Consider the following 7,182-nt stretch of genomic DNA (forward strand, 5'->3'; position numbering starts at 1 on the left):
ATACAATACAATATACACAACAGAACAATTCCTTAAGACAGCATAATAATAAAAATTTTATAATTACGGTTTAACAGTAGATGATATGACATAATTAGGTTTGGATATTTTTAGAGTCCTGGAGACCTCATCCATCTAGCTGCCTCCCCATTTGGCCATGCCACGGCTGAAACGTTGTTCCGATGAAAGGACCCCTCTTTCCCATGATTCCTGTGATCCTCCATCAGGGATGACTTTACCATAGGCAGGCAAACAACTTGGCAGGTGGGCCGTGGCACCAATGGCCACATTTGGGTACCGAGAAAAGAAACAGAATAGGTGAGGGTTAGTATTCAAATATAATTATCATGTTACTTATGTTATAGTGCTAATGACTAACAACAGAGATGCAGTCTGTACAGTTAATCAGCAGCTCTAGTCAGGGTGTGCTAAACTGAAGTAGTGAGTCTTCAGCCGGGATTTAAAGGCTGAGACCGAAGGGGCATCTCTTATGGAAGCAGGAAGACCACTCCACGGTTTAGGGTCCCTGTAACTAAAAGCTCGACCTCCCACTGTTATTTTATTAATCCTTGGAATCCTAAGCAGACCGGCATCTTGAGATCTTAATGTGCGCTCAGGTTTGTAAGTCATGATAAGTTCAGACAAGTAAGCCGGACTTTGGCCATTTAATGCTTTATATGTTAAAAGGAGGATTTTGAAATCTGCCCTGAACTTAACTGGGAGCCAGTGTAAAGATTTAAGAACTGGGGTTATGTGTTCATATTTTCTTGTTCTTGTAATAATTCTTGCAGCCTCATTTTGGATTAACTGGAGGCTGTATAGAGAACAGTTTGAACAGCCAGTGAACACAGCATTGCAGTAGTCAATCCTACTAGAGATAAATGCATGAATTAATTTCTCACAATCCTGTTTATTTAAAAAGCGCCTTAATTTCCTAACATTTTTAAGATGGAAAAACATGTTTTGGACGACTTTGTAATATGCGTTTTAAATGACATGCTAGAGTCAAAGATAACTCCTAGATTGCGGGCTGATTCAGTAAAATTAATTGGGATTCCAACTGAGTTAAATGACGACAAAATATTGCTGTGATCAGCGTCATTCCCTCCAACAATTAACATCTCTGTTTTATCTGTATTTAAAGACAAGTAGTTCTCATTCATCCATTCCTTTAATTCACTAACACAACTAATTAAAGACAACATCGGAGAAACTTCATTTGATTTAAATGAAAGGTATAACTGGGTGTCGTCTGCATACGAGTGAAAATTAACATTATGTTTCCTAATGAGAGATCACAGTGGAAGCATGTAAAGTGAAAACAGTAAAGGTCCCAGTACTGAGCCCTGCGGGACACCATATTGAACTTCTGTGTATAATGATGGAGTACTGTCTGCACATTTCTGTACATACTGGAATCGATTTGATAAATAAGAACTGAACCAAGCGAGCATGGGGCCTGTAAGCCCAACATCATTTTCTAGCCTGTGCAGCAAAATCGAATGGTCAATGGTGTCAAATAGGGCTGTTCGATATAACGATATATATCGGATGACAATATGAAAACGTCTATCGCTGCACATTACGCTATCGTTTGTTTTGTGGTGTCGCAAAATAAACTGTTTACGGCAATATTTTTTCATTGTTTTGATGGCCACCACGTGGATGCAGACACACTAGCATGGCTGATGAAGACGAGGCAACACCAGGTAGCTCCACACAGAAGGACCTTGTTCCTAAACGAGGGGCTACCTCTGTAGTATGGAGATGGTTTGGATTTGAAGAGTCTGACACGGACCAGAAAACGGTACTGTGCAAATTATGCTGCAAACCGATCGCTACCACAGACTCCAACACGACAAACCTCTTCTACCACCTCCGCAAAAAGCACGTGAGCGAGCATGCAGAGAGTTTACAACTAAGAGGCAGGCCACGTAGGATATTACAGTTGTAAAGGTACTATTTAAACGAGCATGTTAAAAGCTTGGAAGATTAATTGCTACCAAAACAATTTGCTTAAGGCATAATTTTCCCTGCAGCGTTTGCTGTCAGCGTTAATCTTGTTAAAATTATGTTTACGCCACAACTGCATTAACACGGCAAATCTCCGTTAACGAGTTACCGCGGATCGCCCCGTGCTTGGGGCTGGACGGCATCAACACGTTAGCGCCGTCCAGTCCCACGCATCGGGGCGATCAGCTGTAACTCATTAACGGAGATTTGCCACACTACGATGTGCAAATTAACATTTTACTAGAATGTAGCCTAAAAAATATTATATTTAATATTATATATTTAATATATTTTAGTCGTAAGCCTTATTGCTGCTACAGTTTGAAGTACAATGTTTACATTTGGTTTTGACAGTTAATGTTAGACTTGTATTGATTTTGTTTAAAGGGTTTATTGGCCTTATATAGTTTAGTTGTTAGTGCTTTGATCCTTTTATATTTAATATATGTTGTGAGAGTTATTGCTGCTACAGTTCACATTTTGTTTATGTCAGGCATTTTATATAGCAGTATTTTATATTGGGCCTTTAGTAATTTGTTTTTGAAAAGTGTTTTATATTTGATACATTAACATTTTATGTTTACATTCTAAGTCAAACATTTGCTCAAATGTTCTAAATAAAAGAACAGAAATAATTACAAGTTGAGTACTTCTCATTTTTGATTTTTTTAATTTAAATGAAAAAAAAAGGAGTGGTGATTATATAAACTATTCACTGAATACAAAGAAAATGTACTATATCGTGATATCGGGATATGAAATGAAATATCGGGATATAAGATTTTGGTCATATCGCACAGCCCTGGTGTCAAATGCTGCACTTAAGTCCAACAACATCATTACAGTGGAGTTTCCTTCATCAGAGGATATCAGAATGTCATTTACAACCCGTGTTAGTGCCGTTTCTGTACTATGACCAGTGCGAAAGCCAGACTGGAATTTCTCAAATAAATTGTAATGCGTAAGGTGTGACTGAAGCTGACTGGCGACTACTTTCTCTAGTATTTTAGAGAGAAACGGTAAATTTGAAATAGGCCTATAGTTATTTAGTATGTGTGGGTCTAGGTCTGACTTTTTAAGTAAAGGTTTAATGACTGACACTAAATCAGACACTCTTTCCATGGTATAACAATGCTAGAAAATTTTTTCACTGTCTTTTCAGGTGTAACTCTGTCAACAGCAGCTCTCACTTTAGTATTAAATCTTTCCACCTTACTATTTACATTGTCCTCGCTATTATAGCTGGCACTATAAACGGACTGATTGCTTAAAATGTTAAGTTTTAAAGCTGCTGCCGAATCAAAGAAGCGTTTTTTAACAATATGCTTCTCATTGGTGTTTTTTATCATTATTTCTATATTAAAAAGTAGAAGAAAATGGTCTGATAGACTGAATATCAATCTGTTTTATATCAACTTTCAGTCCTTTAGTAATCACCAAGTCTAACGTATGACCTGCTTTATGTGTAGGCTGATTTATGAGTTGTCTCAAATCAAAAGAATCCAGGAGGTTCATGAAGTCTTTTACTTTTAGATCCCACTGATTATCTATATGAAAATTAAAGTCGCCAACTATTAGGAGTGTGTCATAGTTAGTAATTAAAATTGACATTAAGTCAGAGAATTCCTCAAAAACGACGCGTTATATTTAGGAGGTCTATACACGGATAGTACTAGAACTTGAGAATCTCCATGGATAACAACGGCGAGATACTCAAAGGACTTGAACTTACCAAAACTGACATCTTTACATTTTAATCGGTTCGAGTAAATGTTAGCCAATCCGCCCTCCTTTTTCCCCTGGCGGTCTGCACGAGTAAAACTGTAATCCGGAGGCGCAGATTCGATTAAAACAGCCGCGCCGTCTGAGCTAAGCCATGTTTCACTTAGTGCAATAAAATCAATTTTTTTATCACTAATAAGATCGTTGATAAAAACGTTTTGTTAGTTAAAGTGCGTGTGTGTGAGATTGCTTATTACAGTATTAATGTTGTGCACTTTAATGGAAGACTCTATTAAACACTCATCATGTCCTGGCACCACAGTATCATTTCAGAAGGGGTTAAGAGCAGAGATAGATAGTCAAGAAAAACGAATTACCTTCGATATGTTTTCGGAGAGAACCCAGGCAAATATGAACTATAGCAGCAAGCACTTACTGTAAAAAATAGATCCAATAGATTGATTCAAGTGATAACAGCGCACGTCTTTAATTTAAGTCTGTGGATATAAAGTTAAACTTCTCTGTAAGATTAATAGCCATTGGAATAAATGAGGATTTGAACCGGTGGGAGGCTTTATGCTCTTCATTTCTTCAGCATCTGACCCGATTGCACAACTGAGAACGAATTAAAGAATTTTAACAGTTGACAGTCACAGTTAACACTAAGGACAGGGACACTCAGTACAGTGCAATGCAACAAGGTGTCCATTCTTTTCTTTTTTTGAAAAAGGACAATTTTTTTCTTTAAAACTGGTTGGATACATTAGGTTTTGTAAACCTGATGCCTTAAGACAAATGGCAGTTTTATTAATAATAATTGATGTCTAAAGATATTTTTAAACAAACAATTTGCTAATATGAGGGAAATTGCAACAATAGATCAAAACGGAAACTTTGTATGATTTATTACGTGAGTGGGAAAATAATAAAAAAATAAATAAAAGGCAAAGCCCTCACTGACTGACTGACTGACTGACTGACTCACTGACTCATCACTGATTCTCCAACTTCCCGTGTAGGTAGAAGGCTGAAATTTGGCAGCTCATTCCTTACAGCTTACTTACAAAAGTTGGGCAGGTTTCATTTTGAAATTCTACGCCTAATGGTCATAACTGGAAGGTATTTTTCTCCATTAACTGTAATGGAGTTCAGCCAGTTCCGTGGGGGCGGAGTTTCGTGTGACATCATCACGCCTCCCACGTAATCACGTGCACTGACTGTCAACGCACTATGTAGAGAACCAGGAAGAGCTCCAAAAAGCGCTTAAGAAAACATGCATTATATAATTGAGAAGGCAGCGAAACAATAAGAAGCGAGCGAGTGACATATACATTCATATTCATGAGTGCTGCTACCTCGGAAAGAAAGCAAGGTGTAAACCTAAACTTTAAATTAAGTTCATAGACAGGCTACCGCCGGCGTTTCACATGCCCACAGGTAATGCGGGATACAAGTTTAATGAGAGGACGCAGGATATAAACGAGAGTTTTGATCACTTTGTAACTAAAATTGTAGGTGAAGGGGTGTGCTTATGCAAATTCCGAGAGACTGTGTTTGTGGGGGATTGACAGTTAAGGCGGGTGGGGGAGTCACGTCATCATCACCCCTCCCATTCACCTCATTTCGCTCTGAGCTGAGCTCCGCGGCTAACGGCGTCTTCCGAAGCAACTTCGTCAGACTGCCACCAAATACTCACAGAAAAATCCACAAGTTAATACACAGGCTGTCTCTAGAGTTTCTCCACACTCAATGTATTCCTCGCGCCCCCTTTATACCCTCTAATCTCCCATTTCAATTCAAAAGCCTCAAATTTCCAGTAAGGCTCTGCTGTGCGATGACAAGTAATAAGTCTCAAGGACAGACCCTACAAAACGATGCCATTGATTTCAGGCAAGATTGCTTTTCTCCTGGACAACTATAGTTGCATTCTCAAAAGTGAGCTCACCCAGCTTCGTCATATTACAACCGGAGTGCAGGCAGAAACTTTTAAGTACCGGGTCTTAGATAACATTAAATTAAGCCGTAGACATCGCAACATCACACAAGATAGCAGCTCACGAGAACTTACTGAACGCAGTACGAGTGATCACTTCCATGCATCAAACCTGTTCATAAAACACATTACACAATTGACAAGGTGATGGCTTTCTATGGCGTTCGTTTATAAAGCAGCGGAGAGGCTGTGTGAAGGCAGCTACACAAAAAAAAAAAGCAGAGCGCCACACTCTGAATGTATTGCTGGCATCACCGTTATACCCCCTGATCTCCCATTTCAATTGAAATGCCTCAAATTTCCAGTAAGGCTCTGCTTCGCGATGACAATTAATAAGTCTCAGGGACACACCCTACAAAAGGTTGCCATTGATTTGAGGCAACATTGCTTTCCTCCTGGACAAAACTATACGTTGTATTCTCAAAAGTTATATATATATACACACACCCCGATCTACAATACTGTCAAATAAACGACCCACACACCATAGCGCAACATGAGAGGCTTCACCTTTAGCGCTGACGTCTTAGGTTCAATTCGCGAGAGTGGGTGCAGTGAGTGTGTACTGCCTGATGAGCCCAGAATTAGGGCGAAGCACGTGCCGCGTACTGTTTGCATTATTTGATAGTAAAACTATTTCAATATATTCAATATATATATATATCAGCGCTTAATGATTCATTTTACTCTCGCAACCCCTGTTTGGGAAGAAGTATAAAAAAATATGAGGTTAACACAGAAAGCCAGATCACCAATTGAAGCTTTATGAATAATAGATACTTTTATTCGACATCAATGATTGTTTTGGTAAAGCCATACTCGGTGTAATCCTCCTTCCATGTTATAATATTTCGGCGACTAGCCAAGATTAAATGAACGGAAAAAAAGTAAGAGCGAAGCGAGGGTGACGCAGGCAGGCAGGCAGGCAGGCGACAGCTCAATAGCTCGAATTTGGATAAACTACAGTAGGTTCTATTTAGTCGCCAGAAATATCTTTGGTAGGAATGGAAGTTGGATTTAGTCTTTAAATTTCTATGGTGAAGAAAAATGTATGCAATGATGATTAAATTTAACTTTCATTCCTACTAAACATATTTCTGTCGACCAAATAAAAATTACTTATATTTAAAATTTAAATAGAACTTGAACAAATACGATAGTTCATAATACCCACGCAGCACTAAGTGCACGTAAGATTACGAGTCATCCGTTTTAACAAGCAGCGTATTGCACTGATACGAAATAGCCTGCCATTGAATTATTTAGGAATGGATAAATAAATGAAGATTTTGTACAAATAATGTTTTAAATTTTTCTTCCTCAATGGATTCTGGCACCCCCAGCAACAGCTCCTCGCACCCCAAAGGAGATGTGTGTGTGTATATATAAATATAGATAGATATATAGATAGATAGATAGATAGATAGATAGATAGATAGATATAGATATATAGA

The sequence above is a fragment of the Polypterus senegalus genome, chromosome 4, assembly GCF_016835505.1.
Source record: "Polypterus senegalus isolate Bchr_013 chromosome 4, ASM1683550v1, whole genome shotgun sequence".
Taxonomy (NCBI): Eukaryota; Metazoa; Chordata; class Cladistia; order Polypteriformes; family Polypteridae; genus Polypterus; species Polypterus senegalus.